The sequence below is a fragment of the Balearica regulorum genome, chromosome 24 (assembly GCF_011004875.1).
Source record: "Balearica regulorum gibbericeps isolate bBalReg1 chromosome 24, bBalReg1.pri, whole genome shotgun sequence".
Taxonomy (NCBI): domain Eukaryota; kingdom Metazoa; phylum Chordata; class Aves; order Gruiformes; family Gruidae; genus Balearica; species Balearica regulorum.
The window spans coordinates 1,605,456-1,621,208 of record NC_046207.1 but is presented as its reverse complement, the minus strand read 5'-3'; the positions used below and the strand labels follow the sequence as shown (position 1 = coordinate 1,621,208).

The 15,753-nt window shown below is 54.3% G+C and overlaps 2 pseudogenes; both read right to left on the bottom strand.

Annotated features, from left to right (window-relative positions):
• Positions 1-205: 205 nt before the first annotated feature.
• Positions 206-2,242, bottom strand: LOC142604958 (cyclin-Y-like protein 1 pseudogene; annotated as a pseudogene).
• Positions 2,243-6,170: 3,928 nt separating this feature from the next.
• On the bottom strand, positions 6,171-6,942 carry LOC142604989 (feather keratin Cos1-1/Cos1-3/Cos2-1-like; annotated as a pseudogene).
• Positions 6,943-15,753: the final 8,811 nt, after the last annotated feature.

The following is a 15,753-nucleotide window of genomic DNA, read 5'->3' as shown; positions in this document are numbered from 1 at the left end:
TTGTACTGGTTAGGGCCTTCCGTCACATTCTTTTATTTTTTTTATTTTTTTTTTTTTTTTACTTTGAGGTAACCTCCTTTGTAATTTTTAGAGCCATGGCAAAGGAGAACAAGTCACACCCGTAACTGATCTCATTCCTCTGGGCTTCCTGACCTCCCTGGGTGAGCACATGGCCCCGTGTGCCATTATCTTCTCCATGTATCTTCTAACCTTGCTGGGGAACGACATCCTCATTGTCGCTGCATGGAGCAAGTGTAGAAGCCAGAATTACAGCTCCTGGGACAATCCTCTTTCAGTCACTGGGGCATATGTCAATCTCTGCATAGGTTAAAAGCCTTTCCAGATAAACCAAATTGCATATTGAGCTATCAGCTGTGGAACACTGAAAAGTGTCCAAACGAACTGGTAGATGTGCTTGCCATCAGGGCCATGCTTGTAGTAGTCATCTGGAACTTCTTCCTGTGTGAGAGGATGAGATTTTTTTCCTCAAAAACATCCAATCATCTCTCTGAATCTCTGTTCTTTATACAGTAGAATATTGCTAATGATGCACTTTATCGTGCTTCCAAGATTAGATTGATTGACTGCATGGTCATCTATGACTATTGTTGAGCATGAGCTGTATATTTTTTTAAGCTGCCCAGGAGAAACACGGTCAATGTGCTTACTCCTCCTCTTCTCTTGCACATCTATTTGAGGCTTGCTCAGGAATATTGTGTTTGATCTGGGATGATCAGGTAGATTAGGTTCCACGGCTAAACCACCTAGGAAAACCTGGTCACTAATGTGCTGGAGATGGGAGCTGCCACTGCTGGCATCTGAGTCCCCTGACTTGGCCTCCACTGATCCTGATCTGCCGCCTGCTGCTATCACCTTGTATGTGTCAAAGATGACCAAAGGGCTAGAGAACCTATCCTATGAGGAAAGACTGAAGGAGTAAAATCCTTTTCTCCCTGGAGAACAGAAGGCTCGAGGAGGACCTCATCACAGTAGTCTCCTACTTAAAGGGTGGCCACAAAGAGGACAGAGGCTCTGTCATCACAAGAAGCCACATGGAGCAGACAGGGGGTAATGACAGATCTCCAACAGCCAGGGACTGCAGTGCTGGGAAAGCCTTGGCCTGCATGTGAGGAGCAGTGGTGATGTGAGCAGAGTTCAGGCTGTCCCTGCCTCGGAGCACTTGGGGAGCCAGGGAAGCTGAGTACAGACAGGGTCATCCCCCATGTTTGTGCTATGGTTGGGTTGGTGCCTGTCCTGTACCACCGTGTCCCCAGGGCACGACCAATTCTCAACCCGTGGGGCTACCCGTGGGGGCCACGCCCACTGTGAGGAGGAACTGGAGATGCCTGGGTGCTGGCAACAGACCCCAGTGCTGGGGCGGCAGGTCTCATGAAGGAGGAGGTGAAGCCTTGGTTTCTGGGCACAGAAAGAAGGTGCCCAGCACCCAGAGAGATGGACAAAGATGGTGCCTCTGCCCCAAACTTCAGGCAGGAGGAGTGTGAGTAGAACCTCGTGTGGTCCATGGGGCACTGTATGCCTGAGATGTTATTTTGAGCCATAAGTGCCTTCAGGAGTTCCTTTTCTGCACCCAGGAGACCATGGATACCTGAGGGATGCCAGGATTTAGAGCACTACCTGGGACTGAAGTCTGACATCTCAAAAATTTCCAAGTATCACTGAAAAGCACACCTAAACGTTGGCATTAACAGTGAAGCCACAAGTAGCTCACCCAGACTCAGGGAAGATGAACACCTTAAACAAGCCATGAGAAGGTAGGGAATCACTGGGCTGCAGAGAGCTCGTGTTACTGTGGGGACACTCTGTGCACTGCTGCCATCTGCCCAGTCACCGTCTGCCTGTAAATGGTGGGACGATGGCCGGAGAGCGGGGATTTCCTGCAGGGATATGCAGGGAGCAGATGCTTTGTGGACTTAGGGCCTGCTGAGCTGGGCTTACACAGACCTTGATAACAGGGAAGACGGGGTCAGTGCCTCAACACCTTCATCGCTTTGCTTCACAATTGGGTGGCTAGGAGGCAGATGAAGGATCTCATAACTGAGCCTCCAGGCAGAAAGACCCTCTGCTGGAATTTCACCTTTTGCTGCGGGGAAGGCAGTCCACAGAGCTCCCGATGTGCATGGCCACCCTTCTGCCTTGGCATCTCCTCCTGGCCAAGGCCTCTGATATGCCAAGGTTTTTGGTCCAGCTGGTGCCCGAGAATAGCAGCCAACACAGGAGACATGCGAATGGCCCAGCAGCGACAGACCAGAGAAGCTTCTGAGCACAGAAATGTGTCCCACTGTTGCTGCAACGGCCCAGTGGGGATGGAGGGGGGTAACTGCTCTTGCGCAGAGCCTTTCCAGAGCAGAGCTGGGATCTGGCAGTGGTACAACCTTAAAGGCCCAGGAAAGCCGCCCTAGGCTTAAAGGAGACAAAGAACCACAGAGCAGCCACGGGTATTTGGGCACTGGGTGCTCTTCCAGAGCTGCAGTGGCCCATGGGGGTGTTGGGTTCACAGAGAGTGGGGACTCCATTGTGTGGTTGCTACCAATCCTAACTTGTGAATTACCTCAGCCCTGCGTGTCTGGACAGCACCTGGGCCATGCCAGGTGCTGAAGGACTGTATGAGGTGCCTATCTGCCTGTGCCCATGTGTGCTGGCCATGGACCTTAGACTGGGTAAGGGAGGGGAGGGGAAGGTGGGGATGAAATTGTGGTATTGTTGACTCCATATGCCCACTCCTCAACCCTTTGGAGCCATTCTCTATTTGAGCCTCATCGCCCAGCACAGCTCAATCCAGAGCTAGAGGAGATCCCTTCCCAGAGTGCCAGAGGGGCTGCTGACCTCATCCATTGGCAGCCACGGGCTCCTCACGCAGGGCTTGGTCTCCCCATTCACAGAATGCGATCCAGGAAGCAGTGCTTCAGGCCCATCTAGGAAGCTATACCGCAAGGCTGGAAGGAATGATAGCCATCTGCTGTGAAGTAGCCAAGAATATCTTCCTCAACTCCAAGGACAGGGCAAAAAAGACAACCCAGGGCAGTGAGTCCGACCCTTCCCATCTTCTGGGAATGAGGAAGGGTCCTCTTTTGTGCCCAAGCTGATTCTCCCCAAGAAGCCTCCTTTTTTCATAACCAGACTGGAAGACTTGCCACAGAAGGAAGGAGCACTCAGAGGCCCAGGCTTGGATGCAGCACAATTTTAATGAGTCTAAAGAAGAAAAGGAGGTGGCTCACCTGCAGCCCGTGGAGGACCCCGTGCCGGAGCAGGTGGAGACACCTGAAGGAGGCTCTGACCCCATGGGAAGCCCACACTGGAGCAAGCTCCTGGCAGGACCCGTGGGCCCATGGAGAGAGGAGCCCATGCTGGAGCAGGTTTGCTGGCAGGACTTGTGACACCGTGGGGGACCCACGCTGGAGCAGTCTGGTCCTGAAGGTCCGCACCCCATGGGAGAGACCCACGTGGGAGCAGTTCGTGAAGAACTGTAGCCTGTGGGAAGGACTCACGCTGGAGAAGTTAGTGGAGGACTGTCTCATGTGAGAGGGCCCCCACGCTGGTGCAGGGGAAGAATGTGAGGAGTCCTCCCCCAGAGGGGGAGCAGAAACACCGTGTGATCAGCTGACCGCAACCCCCATTCCCCGTCCCCCTGGGCCACTGAGGGGGGAGTAGGTAGAAACTGGGAGTGAAGTTAAGCCCGGGAAGATGGGAGGGGTTGGGGAAGGTGTTTTGAGATTTGGGTTCATTTCTCGTTGCTCTGCTCTGTTTTGCTTGGTAATAAATTAGATGAATTTTCTCTCTAAGTTCAGTCTGTTTTGCCCGTGACGATAAGTAGTGAGTGATCTCTCCCTGTCCTTATCTCCACCCACAAGCCTTTCGTTATACCTTTTCTGCCCTGTCCAGTTAAGGAGGGGGAGTGATAGAACGGCTCTGGTGGGCACCTGGCCTCCAGGCAGGGTCAACCACCACGCATCCCTTGCCAGATTTAATTCCAAGTGGGCCTGAGCCTTCCTTGTTGCATCCCTACATACTCTGACTACATTCCTCCATTCCACTCAAGTGGCCGGGCCCTTTTTCCACATACCGTAAACTTCCTTCTTCCCTTTGAGTTTTTCCATGAGCTCCTTGCTCATCCATGCGGGTCTCATGCCTCCTTTGCTTCATTTCCTACTCTTTGGGATGCACCGATCTTGAGCTAGGAGGAAGTGGTGCTTGAATGTTGACCAGCTCTCTGGGACCCCCCCCCACCACCACCTTCAAGAGCCCTAACCCATGGGATTCTTCCAAGCAGGTGTTTGAAGAAGCCAAAGTTATCACAAATGCTCACCAGCCGAGGGCGGTACTCAGCTAGTTCTCAAGCCAAACCGCCTCCCGGCCCACCCCCCCACTAATAGACAGAGCATGCTGTCATATGGTATGGAATATCCCTTTGGCCAGTTTGGGTCAGCTGTCCTGGCTGTGTCCCCTCCCAGCTTCTTGGGCGCCTCCCGCCTTCTCATTTGCGTGCCAGTATGAGAAGCTGAGAAGTCCTTGACTGCTTGGCAACAACTAAAACCATCAGTGTGTTATCAACGTTATCCTCATACTAAACCCAAACCACAGCACTATACCAGCTACTAGAAAGAAAATTCACTCTGTCATCTCAGCCAAAACCAGGACACCACCACCGTTGTGTGAAAAATGAGGAAGACTTTCCTTGTCACCGGGGAAGGCATTTTGGTTGCCTGCTGGCTGGCACAGTCATTTTTCCCCTTCTTCCTAGCTATCAGCAAATTGTTGATCCTCTCTGTCACGGCCTTTAATCGTGATGTCACTATATGCACACTGCTCCATTACACCACTCACATGAAAAAGTAAATCTACTTCCTTCGAGCCCTGGTAGCGTGGGCATTGGGTTTGTGGTCACCTTCACCCAGGTGGCTCTACTACTGAATAGCCACTTTGCATCAAGACAGCCATCGCTGGAATCCAAGTCCCCTGACTCAGCCTCTGCTGATCCTCATCCAGCACCCACTGCCACTCCTGTGTACGTGTCAAAGGTGACCAAAGGGCTGGACACCTGTCCTGTGAGGAGAAGAGAAGGTTCAGGGGACACCTCATCACAGTGTGTGCAGTACTTAAAGGGTGGCTACAGAGAGGACAGAGGCTCTCTCATCGCAAGGAGCCACATGGAGAAGACAAGGGCCAAAGAGTACAAGTTGCACCGGGAGCGCTTTCATCTTGACGTAAGAAATACATTTTTTACAGTAAGAACAATCACTCAGCGGAACAACCTCCCCAGGGAGCTGGTAGAGTCCCCATTGCTGGAGGTTTTCAAGATGCGATTGGACACGGTGGTAGATCATAGCATCATAGGAGCATAGAGCACCAGGTTGGAAGTAGCCCATGGGGCTGTAGAGTTCACAGCGAGTGGGGACTCCCTTGTGTAGCCTCAGCGTGACTGATACCAGTACTAACATGTGAATTACCTCCGCCTTGCATGTCTGGACAGCTGCTGGGCCCTGCCAGGCACTGGAACACTGTGTGAGGTACCGGTCTCACCTGCCTGTGCCCACGTGTATTGCCCATGGACCCTAGAGTGGGTAACAGAGCACTGCAGAAGAGGAAGTTGATGCTGTGGGCTGTAGGGAGGCATTGTTGTTTCCCATCCCCACTCCTGACACCCTTAGGAGCCGTCCTCTCACTGATGGCTGTGCAGAAGACAGGGATGTCTTTCTCGAGTCCAAAGGAGAGGGCAGCAAGAAAAAAATCCACTGCAGGGAGTCCCACTCTCCCCTTCGTCCGCCTTTTCCCCTGAGCCGACCGGAAGACTTGCCACAGAAGGAAGGAGGACTCGGAGGCCCAGGCTTGAATGCAGCACAACTTTAATGAGTCTAAAGAAGAAAAGGAGGTGGCTCACAGGGAGCACCAGGGTCAGCCACTAAGAAGCAGTAGAGCTCCTGCAGGGTGTTGTCCGTCGGCCTGCCCGCCCTGCAGAGGGAGGGAGGCCATCAGGTCCCCGCTAGGCTGGTCTTGAGAGACAGCAACAGGAAAGGAAAGAGAGAGAGAGAGGAGTGGAAGGAAGGAAACGATGGCCCAAAGCTCTACATAGAATGCCCTGAATCTCTGTCTCCTCTCCAGCAGCACGTTCTGAGGTCTTGGGAGGATCTTGCCAGGGGAAGCTGCCAGCAGATTCAGCAGGGTTGACATCTGTTGCCACAGTAGCGGCTGGTGATGCAGGAGAGGTCACAGCACCCAGAGCTGATGGGCACTCCGTCACGGCTGAGGATGCTGCCAACAGCAGCGGAGGTGGAGGAGCCCACAACGGTGTTCTGTGGGAAGGAGCTGAGGATGGGGCCGGGCAGGGTCACCACCACGGGGGAGGGCTCAATGACGACTATGGAGTTCTGGCACTGCCTGACACAGGGCTCGTTGCAGCTGTTGGCCAGCGGGGTCGGGCCGCAGGGCTGGCAGGGCAGGCAAGGCTGGCAGGGCTGGCACTGGTCGGAGCAGGACATGTCTCTGGGCCAGAGGTTCACCTGGGAGAGAGGGTAGGGAGAAGTAGAAAACAGGGGCACCTGAGAAGCAGCACCGCACCCAACCACGCAGGAGGCAAGGCACCTCCTGGCCCAGCATGCGCTGCCCAGCTCACAGCCCAGGAGCTGGCTCACCTAAGTCCCAGCCCCTCTCTGCGGAAGACCTTCTCTTCCCTTGCCTCTCCCATGAGAAGCAGCTCCCAGCCCTGGGCTAGGGCAGTCCATATCAGCAGAGACATGCATCGAGGAAAGACCTGATCTTGAAGGAGGAGGAGAAGAGGCTTCCCACTCACCTGATTCCCAAGGAGAAGGAGGCGAGAGAAGTGGATGAGAGAGCAGAGACCTGGGCTGCCTTTTATAGGAGTCCCGTGCTGCCTCAGGCCCGGAGGCACCCCTTGTGCAAGTAATAATGATGTTCTGACAAGCTCATGTCTAATGCAAAGCATCCTAGCTAATGGCATGGGCTGTGTCCTGGTTTCCTGCACTGCTGCCTTTTCATTTCCTGGCTTATGCCACGTGCTTCCCCATGGGAAGGCTTCTGTAAGTGCCGGGACGAGAGGCCCGAGGATTTCCGAGGCAGAAACACGTCGGCGCAGGCAGAAGACTCAGCTCCAGTGCTGAAGGTGTCCTGTGCAGGCAACTGATGTGCACCTGGGTCATTTCTGACGGCATGCACAGCTTTTGGCATGGCTCCGTGCAGGCGTGCATGAGCACACGTGTGTCAGTCTGTACTTGTGTGACCCTCATCACAAGGGCATGCGCAGGTCATAGCAGGGGGACTCTCTCCTGCTCCCCTGGTGTGTCCATGAGCACCGCAGAGTAGCGGGTTGCCCTTGCCAGCAGGAGTCCATCTACAGCTGAATGGTGGTGCCTTTGGCCTGGCAGAGAGGTGCTCAGAGAACTGAAATGCAGTCTCTGCCTCCTGTGCCCTCCACTTCTTGCTTTATGTACAGGGAGGAAGGCCAAGAAAGCCAAGAGCTTTGATTCAAACGCCTTTGGCGACGAAGCACCAGGAATTCCATGTCCCCCATAAAATCCTGAGTCTGAGGGCCTAGCAACTGTGTCTGTGAAGGCAGGGACACGTGATTTAGGGCAAGCCGCTGAAACCCTGCTGCTTCTTCATGAGCGACACAGGAAAAGTCCCTCTTTGTGCAGAAAGGAGCTGTTATGCACTGACCACAACCCCCCATTCCGCAGCAAGGAGGGCCCACAGCAAGCTCGCTACCTTGAACTTCAGGAGAGTAGACTTTGGCCTCTTCAGGGACCTGCTTGGTAGAGTACCATGGGACAAAGCCCTGGAGGGAAGAGAGGCCCAAGAAAGCTTGCCAATATGCATAGAATCATAGAATCATAGAATGGTTTGCGTTGGAAGGGACCTCAAAGATCACCTAGTTCCAACCCCCCCTGCTGCGGGCAGGGACACCCTTCACTAGACTACATTGCCCAAAGCCTCATGCAACCTGGCCTTAAACACTTCCAGGGATGGGGCCTCCACAACCTCCCTGGGCAACCTGTTCCAGTGCCTCACCACTCTAACAGTAAAGAATTTCTTTCTAACATCTAATCTAAATCGACCCTCCTTCAGCTTAAACCCACTACCCGTTGTCCTACCACCACACTCCCTGATAAACAGTCCCTCACCATCTTTCCTGTAGGCCCCCTTCAGGTACTGGTAAGGCGCAATTAGATCTCCCCGGAGCCTTCTTTTCTCCAGGCTGAACCAGCCCAACTCTCTCAGCCGGTCCTCCTAGGAGAGGTGCTCCAGCCCTCTGATCAGCTTTGTGGCCTCCTCTGGACTCTCTCCAACAGCTTGATGTCTCTCTTGTAGTAGGGTCCCCAGAGCTGGAGACAGTACTCCAGGTGGGGTCTCGCAAGAGCAGAGTAGAGAGGCAGAATCACCTCCCTCGACCTGCTGGTCACACTTCTTTTGATGCAGCCCAGGACACGGTTGGCTTTCTGGGCTGCAAGCGCACACTGCCGGCTCATGTTGAGCTTCTCATCAATCAACACCCCCAAGTCCTTCTTCTCAGGGCTGCTTTCAATCCATTCCCCGCCTAGCCTACAGTCGTGCTTGGGATTGCGCCGACCCACGTGCAGGACCTTGCACTTGGCCTTGTTGAACTTCATGCGGTTTGCATGGGCCCACCTCTCCAGCCTGTCAAGGTCCCTCTGGATGGCATCTCTCCCCTCCAGCGTGTCGACCACACCACACAGCTTGGTGTCATTGGGTGCACTTGATCCCACTGTCTATGTCGCCAACAAAGATGTTAAACAGTGTCGGTCCCAGTACCGACCGCAGAGGAACGCCACCCCTCCCTGTTCTCCACTTGGACATTGAGCCGTTGACCACAGCCCTTTGAGTGCGACCATCCAGCCAATTCCTTGTCGGCCGAGTGGTCCATCCATCGAATGCGTGTCTCTCCAATTTAGAGACAAGGATTCAAGGATCACGTCCTCCAAGGTCAGGAACGATGCATCCCAACAAAGAGGAAGGCAGGTAAAAACAGCAGGAGGCCTGCATGGATCAACAAGGAGCTCCCGGACAGACTCAAACACACTGAGGATGCCTACCGAGGGTGGAAGCAAGGGCAGGTAGGCTGGGAGGAATACAGAGAAATTGTCCAAGCACACAGGGATCAGGTTAGGAAAGGCTAAAGCCCTGATAGAATTAAAACTGGCCAGGGATGTCAAGGACAAGAAGAAAACCTTACATAGGTACGTCAGTGATAAAAGGAAGACTAGGGAAAATGTGGAACCCCTCCCATATGAAATGGGAGACCTGGTTACCGGGGACATGGAGAAGACCGAGGTACTCAACAATATTTTGCCTCAGTCTTCACTGGCAAGTGCTCTAGCCACACCACCCAAGAGTCAGAAAGCAGAGGCAGGGACTGGGAGCATGAAGAACCAGCCACTGTCGGAGGAGATCAGGTTCGAGACCATCTAAGGAACCTGAAGGCGCACAAGTCCATGAGACCTGATGAGATGCCTCCGCACGTCCTGAGGGAACTCATGGATGAAGCGGCTAAACCACTCTACACCGTATTTGAGAAGCTGCGCCGGTGTAGTGAAGTTCCCACTGACTGGAAAAGGGGAAACGCAATCCCCATTTTTAAAAAGGGGAAAAAAGGAAGAGCTGAGGAACTACAGGACGGTCAGTCTCACCTGTGCCCAGCAAGATGATGGAGGAGATCCTCCTGGAATCCTCATGGAGGAGATCCTCTTTCATGCCTGACAAATGTGGTGGCTTCCTACGATGGGGTTACAGCGTGGGTGGATAAGGGAAGAACAACTGGTGCTGTACACCTGGACTTGTGCAAAACATTTGACATTGTGCCACGTGACATCCTCGGAACAGGCCCAGAGAAGTTGTGGATGGCCCATCCCTGGACGTGTTCAAGGCCAGGCTGGATGGGGCTTTGGGCAACGTGGTCTAGTGGAGGGTGTCCCTGCCCATGGCAGGGGGTTTGGAACTGGATGGGCTTTGAGGTCCCTTCCAGCCCAAACCACTCCAGCATTCTAGGATATCCCCTGCAGGAAGTGTGGCCTGTGCAGAGCCCGTGCAGAAGCAGGCTGCTGGCAGAACTATGGCCCCTGGAGGACCCACGCTGGAGCAGTCTTATCTGGAAGGACTGCAGCCTGTGGACAGGACCCACGCTGGAGCTGGTTTTGAAAGACTGCAACCTATGGGAAGTGCTCAGACTGGAGCAGGGAAAAATGTGCAGAGGAAACTGCGGCAGAAAGGACTTGTTGTGTACTGACTACAACCCCCCATGCCGCATCCCACTGCGCTGCTTGGGGGTGGAGGAAATAGAAGAGCCGTGAATGAAGGAGGGAGGTTGAGTCTGTGAAAAGGAGGAGAGGATGCAGTGAAGGTATTTGAAGGATTTTTCACTCTTTCTCACCATCCGGCTCTATTTTTCACTAGTAATAAGTTAAAGGAATCTTCCCCAAGTCAAGTCTGTTTTGCCTGTGACGGCGAATGGTAGGTAATCCCTGTGCCTTTATCTCGACCCATGATCTTTTCCACCTTACTTTCTCTTCCTCCTGTCCCATAGAGGAAGGAGAGTGCGAGAGCAGCTGGCTGGGTGTCTGCAAGCCAGCCAAGGTCCCAACTATGGCAATTAGAAGTGCCATGAGCGTTTATCATTTATGTGGGGGGTTTTGCTGTGCATCTGTGCCATCAGGAGCAGTCTCTTTCTCCCACTGCTGTTCCCCTCAGAGGGTGGTGGGCAATGATGTCAACTGGCCTTTGTGCTTGTGTACCTGGGAAGTAGTGGCAGGTTGACAGCCACGGGCAGAGCACAGCCCGCCAACTCTCCTGCCACAAGGCTGAAACGAACAAGGAGATCGCGAAGGCCGTGTGGGAGGAAAGCTGTGAATGGGAGCTTCTGTGCTTGCTTCTGCTCTTTCTGACTCTGCTAGCAAAGGTCCTGCATCAGAACTGATGACAGAGAAGAAACACCTGCTCCCTTGGTTGTCCCAGACCCCCCTTCACCAGCATTCCTTTCCCCAACCATCCAGCCCGCATTGCCTCTCCTTTCCAACCCATCCACGCTCAGTGTTTCATGGGTCGGTCAGTGCAGAAGATCTTGGCTGTCTTTGTAGTCCCAGGTTTCTGAGGTTCAAGCACCAAAGGCTGTTCCCCATGATTGGTCGGCTTTGGGAGAGGTGGGAGCTGGGAGGAGGGGCACAGTACAGTTCTCCTCTCTTGGCCTCCTGGTAGGAGGCCCTTCTGTGCAAGGCTGAGCTCTGGGGAAAGCGCTCTCGGTTCTCCCTTGGCACCCCTGTTTCCACGAGGCACCCAGAGATCTGCAAACAAAGATCCTCTTCCTGTCAGGGGCTGGGACTAGTAGACGCAGAGAAGAGGAGAAGGTGGTGAGAGAGCTTCTGCCATGCAACTGTTCTTCCCCTGCACCCCAGGATGGGATTGCACTTGCCATGAGCTGCAAAGAGCGAGCGTGGGCTATTCTGATCAGCGCTCTCTCTGCAGTGCCATGGGAGGAACTGTCAGTCGCTCCTCTGTGTCGTCTTGCAGGCCCCTGCAAAAAACCTTGCTGGCTGTGGAGGAGGCAGAGATGTCGTTCTGAGCTGCAAGGGACAGGGAGTGAAGCAGGCCCACAGACAGTGTGTCCTGCCCTCCCAATCCTCTAGGAATGAGAAGGGCTCCACCGGCTCACCCGTTTGTTCCCTCCCAGCAGATCTCCTGTCTCCCTGGACAGCTGTAGAGAGCATCCAGAGAGGAAAGGACCACACAGAGCCTGAGGCTGGGATGCAGCAGGGTTTAATGAGTCCAAAGAGGGAAACAAGATGTCTCCAAGAGGAGCCCGCAGTGGAAGGATCCCCACGGGCAGCCAAGAGTCAGTGCCCCGCAGAGGGAGAGGGGCAGGCAGGTGCCCCCAAGCTGCCTTTGGCTGGCCTGATGGCCCAGGGGAGCGGAAAACGACAAAGGAAAAGGAGAGAGTGGAGGAAGGGAACAAGAGGCATTGGCCATGTTTTCAGGGAGCCCAGGCTGGCCCCTTCCAAAGGGCTGACACCCTTTGCCGGAGGAGCGGGGCATGCCCAGCCCCTCTCAAAGCAATGGCCACGATTTCCGTCCTTCAGTCTGGCATCATCTTCTGCGTTCACAGGGCTCCTGGTCTGGGCTGTCGCCAGTGGCTTTAGCAAGGGGGGCACCTTCTGCTGCCACAGTAGCGGCTGGTGATGCAGGAGAGGTCACAGCACCCAGAGCTGATGGGCACTCCGTCACGGCTGAGGATGCTGCCAACAGCAGCGGAGGTGGAGGAGCCCACGGCGGTGCTCTGTGGGAAGGAGCTGAGGATGGGGCCAGGAAGAATCACCACCACGGGGGAGGGCTGGATGACGACGGTGGAGTTCTGGCACTGCCTGACGCAGGGCTCGTTGCAGCTGTTGGCCAGCGGGGTCGGGCCGCAGGGCTGGCAGGGCTGGCACTGGTCGTAGCAGGACATGTCTCAAAGGTAGAGATGAACCTGGGAGAGAGGACAGGGGGAAGCAGAGCACAGGGGCACCTGAGGAAGAGCCTGCAACCCCACCAACAGGAAGCCAAGGCACCTGCTGGGTGGGGAGGTAGAGGCTGTGCAGGGGGGAACAAGGGCTTCTTTGCCTGAGCCCAGCGGGGCTCTTCAGATAGCAGCCAGGCCCAGGGATCCTCCTGCCTAGCCTGTGGCCAAGAAGCTACCTCAGCCCAGCCCCAGCCTATCTCCATGGCAGACCGTCTCTCCTCTGCTCTCTCCCGTGATCACGATCGCAGAGCACTAACATAAGACCAAGGAGCAGGTATCCCCTGGGATGTCCTGGAAGGCAAGAGTCCATCCTAGAGGAGGAGGCGGAGGAGAAAAGGGGGTTCCAACTCACCTGTTTCCCAAGGAGAAGGAGGTGACGGAAGTGGTTGAGAGAGCGACCAGTTGGTCTGGCTTTTATACTGGCCTCTAGACTGCCTGAGGCCCAAAGGCAGTGCTGCATAAGCTACAATTTTCCTGCCTGCTCCTAATGAACGGAAACATCCCAGGGATGTGTTGCTGTTTCCCTCTATGCTGCCTTTGCATTTCCTGGTTATGTCATGCCCATTCCCGCACGGATGCTTCTGATGAGTGCTGGGATGAGAGGCCCCCGGATTTCCGGCATAAGCGGGCCTCAAAGTGGGCAGAAGACATGGACTAAGTGCCAGAGGGGTCCAGTGGAGGCAGATGGTGTCTGCCTGGGGCACTCTGGTGGGTTTCTTTTTTCATCCTGCTGACAGGAAGAGCCCCAGTGCTCCCACCCCTGCAATCCTTGGCTTGTCCCCCAAGGGCTCCTGTGAGTATGTGCCCTGTGCTCCTCTTTCCTTCCCTCATGGCTCACGCCAACAGTCAGTGGCTGTGTCTTCCCGGGCAGGCAGGCTGCACTTCAACTTTTCAACTCGCTTGTACCTTAAGCTGCCCTCAGGAGGAAGTTGCCAACCTCTTTGGGGCTGACAGCCTTGAGGGTTCATCGATTGTGGGGAGAGGCCCAAATGCCCTCCAGCTCCCAAATCTAGGGAAATACTCTGAAAGCCAGAGGATCAGAATTGTTGAGGTGGAAAGGCACCTCTGGAGATCACCTAGTCCCATGCCCCTGCTCAAGCAGGCTCAGTTAGACCGTGTTGTCTACAACTACGTCCAGACAGGTTTTGTCTGTCTCCACAGAGGAAGACTCCATGACTTCTCTGAACAACCTGTTCCGGTGTTTGACATCCCTCACAGCAAAAAGTTTTTTCTTTGCGTTCAGATGGAATGTTATTTGTTTTAATTTTTGCCCGTTGCCCCTCATCCTGCCAGTGGGCACTACTGAGAAGAGTCTGGCCGCATAAACAAAACAAAGGGTCTCCGCTTCATGGTGCCCCTGGAGCAGGGGATGCACTCTGCTGTCCTTTGATGACCTGCTGCCTGGGAAGGAAGGGAAACCAACAGTAATGGTGGAAAGCTTGGGATGGCAGACTGAAGGCATCAGGGAGGCATCAGGGAGGAATCTGACTGGCACTTCAGCTTTTCAACTCTCTTTTACCTTAATCTGTCGTCAGGAGGAAGCTGCCAACCTCTTTGGCCTCCTCCTCTCCGTGGACGCTCTCTGTCCAGACTTAACAGAGTCTCTGTTAAGACTTGTCTTAACAATGTTGCCTGTGCATCTGTCCTGCTTAGATTGCCCCATCCCTGCTCTGGCAGGGAGGTCCCCAGCAGTTCCTCAGTCACACTCCCAGCCCCTCGTTGTCTATGGGGACACAGACAGGGACACAGCGCTCAGGTCTCACTGGACCTCGAACCCTGGCCAACTCTTTGCATGCTGCCTCCAGGCAGCCTCGAGGGGCTGAGCTGTTTCCCGGGGTCATGACTCATGTAAAAGCTTTGAGGTTACAGGGGACAATAAATGTGGTAGTGGTGTTTCCAGGAAAGTAAGCATCCTGGGAAAGGGAGACTGGGGGCAGCCTGGAAAGACTGACAACAGCCAACTGGACCTGTCAGGAATCACGTTAGAGCAGTTCAGAGCATGCGGCTGCAGCTTCTCCAGATGGAAGACTTCATTGGGCAAATGCCAAATCATTTTGCAAGGATGCTTGCTTTTAAGGAAAAGCTTTTCAGAGCAGAACCCGTGGCGGTTTCCCCTGTGTGGTGATGCCAGGTGATGTGGGAGTTCCCCTCGCCTTCCCCAGACCATGGGGCCCTGAAGCTAAGTCTCCTGCCTCTCATCCAAGGCCAAAAGGTTGGGAACAGCTTTTCCCAGGCACTCCCTCCGGATGGCATCCCTTCCCCCCACCGTGTCGACTGCACCGCACAGCTTGGTGTCGTTGGCAAACTTGCTGAGCAGGCACTCGATCCCACTGCCCATGCCGTCGACAAAGATGTTAAACAGCGCCGGTCCCAGTACCGACCCCTGAGGAACGCCACTCCTCACTGATCTCCACTTGGACATTGAGCCGTGACCACAACTCTTCGAGTGCGACCGTCCAGCCAATTCCTTATCCACCGAGTGGTCCATCCGTGGAATCCATGTCTCTCCAATTTAGTGACAAGGATGTAACGCGGGACAGTGTCAAATGCTTTGCACAAGTCCAGGTAGATGACGTCTGTCACGCAGATCGATCCCTCAGTACCTCAAAATTGACCTTCCCTCTCTTTGTTGCATTTAGAGTGGTGCCTTTAACTTCTAAATTACACTTTTCTCTAGACTGCAAGAAGCTGTAGGATTTAGGGCCTGGTGACGCAAACTCCACAATGTGCTCGTCTGGCAGACATTAGCCCATCAACTCACTGAGCAGGGGTGTCCCAGTCCCCTGGATGACTCACAGATATCACAGAGACTGTGTCAAGATAAAGACAATGGTCTTGCAGGGCACCTGCGAGATCATAAAGCTCTAGGTGTGCATATGCTGTTTTGAAGCAAGCTACGGAAATGTTGGTATTGTACCCCAGGGTACGTGTGCTCAATGGAAGCACACAGTGGACTGCTGCTTCCTCTGCCCCAGCTGTGTTTGAGGGAGGGAAAGAGAAAGACACAGCATGTCCTCACGCAAGGAAAGCCCTTGGGTGACCAGCCAGGAAATGAATAGGTAGTGTTGGGGAAAACAACCACCCAGCCCATGTCATTAGCTGAGATGACTTCCGTTCATCACGAGCACCTTAGAAGATTGCCACTTCCGCAGAAGCTACCTCTGGGCCTGGGGCAGGTCAGGGCCACCATAAAAGCCAGCGCAACTCCTCGCTCTCTC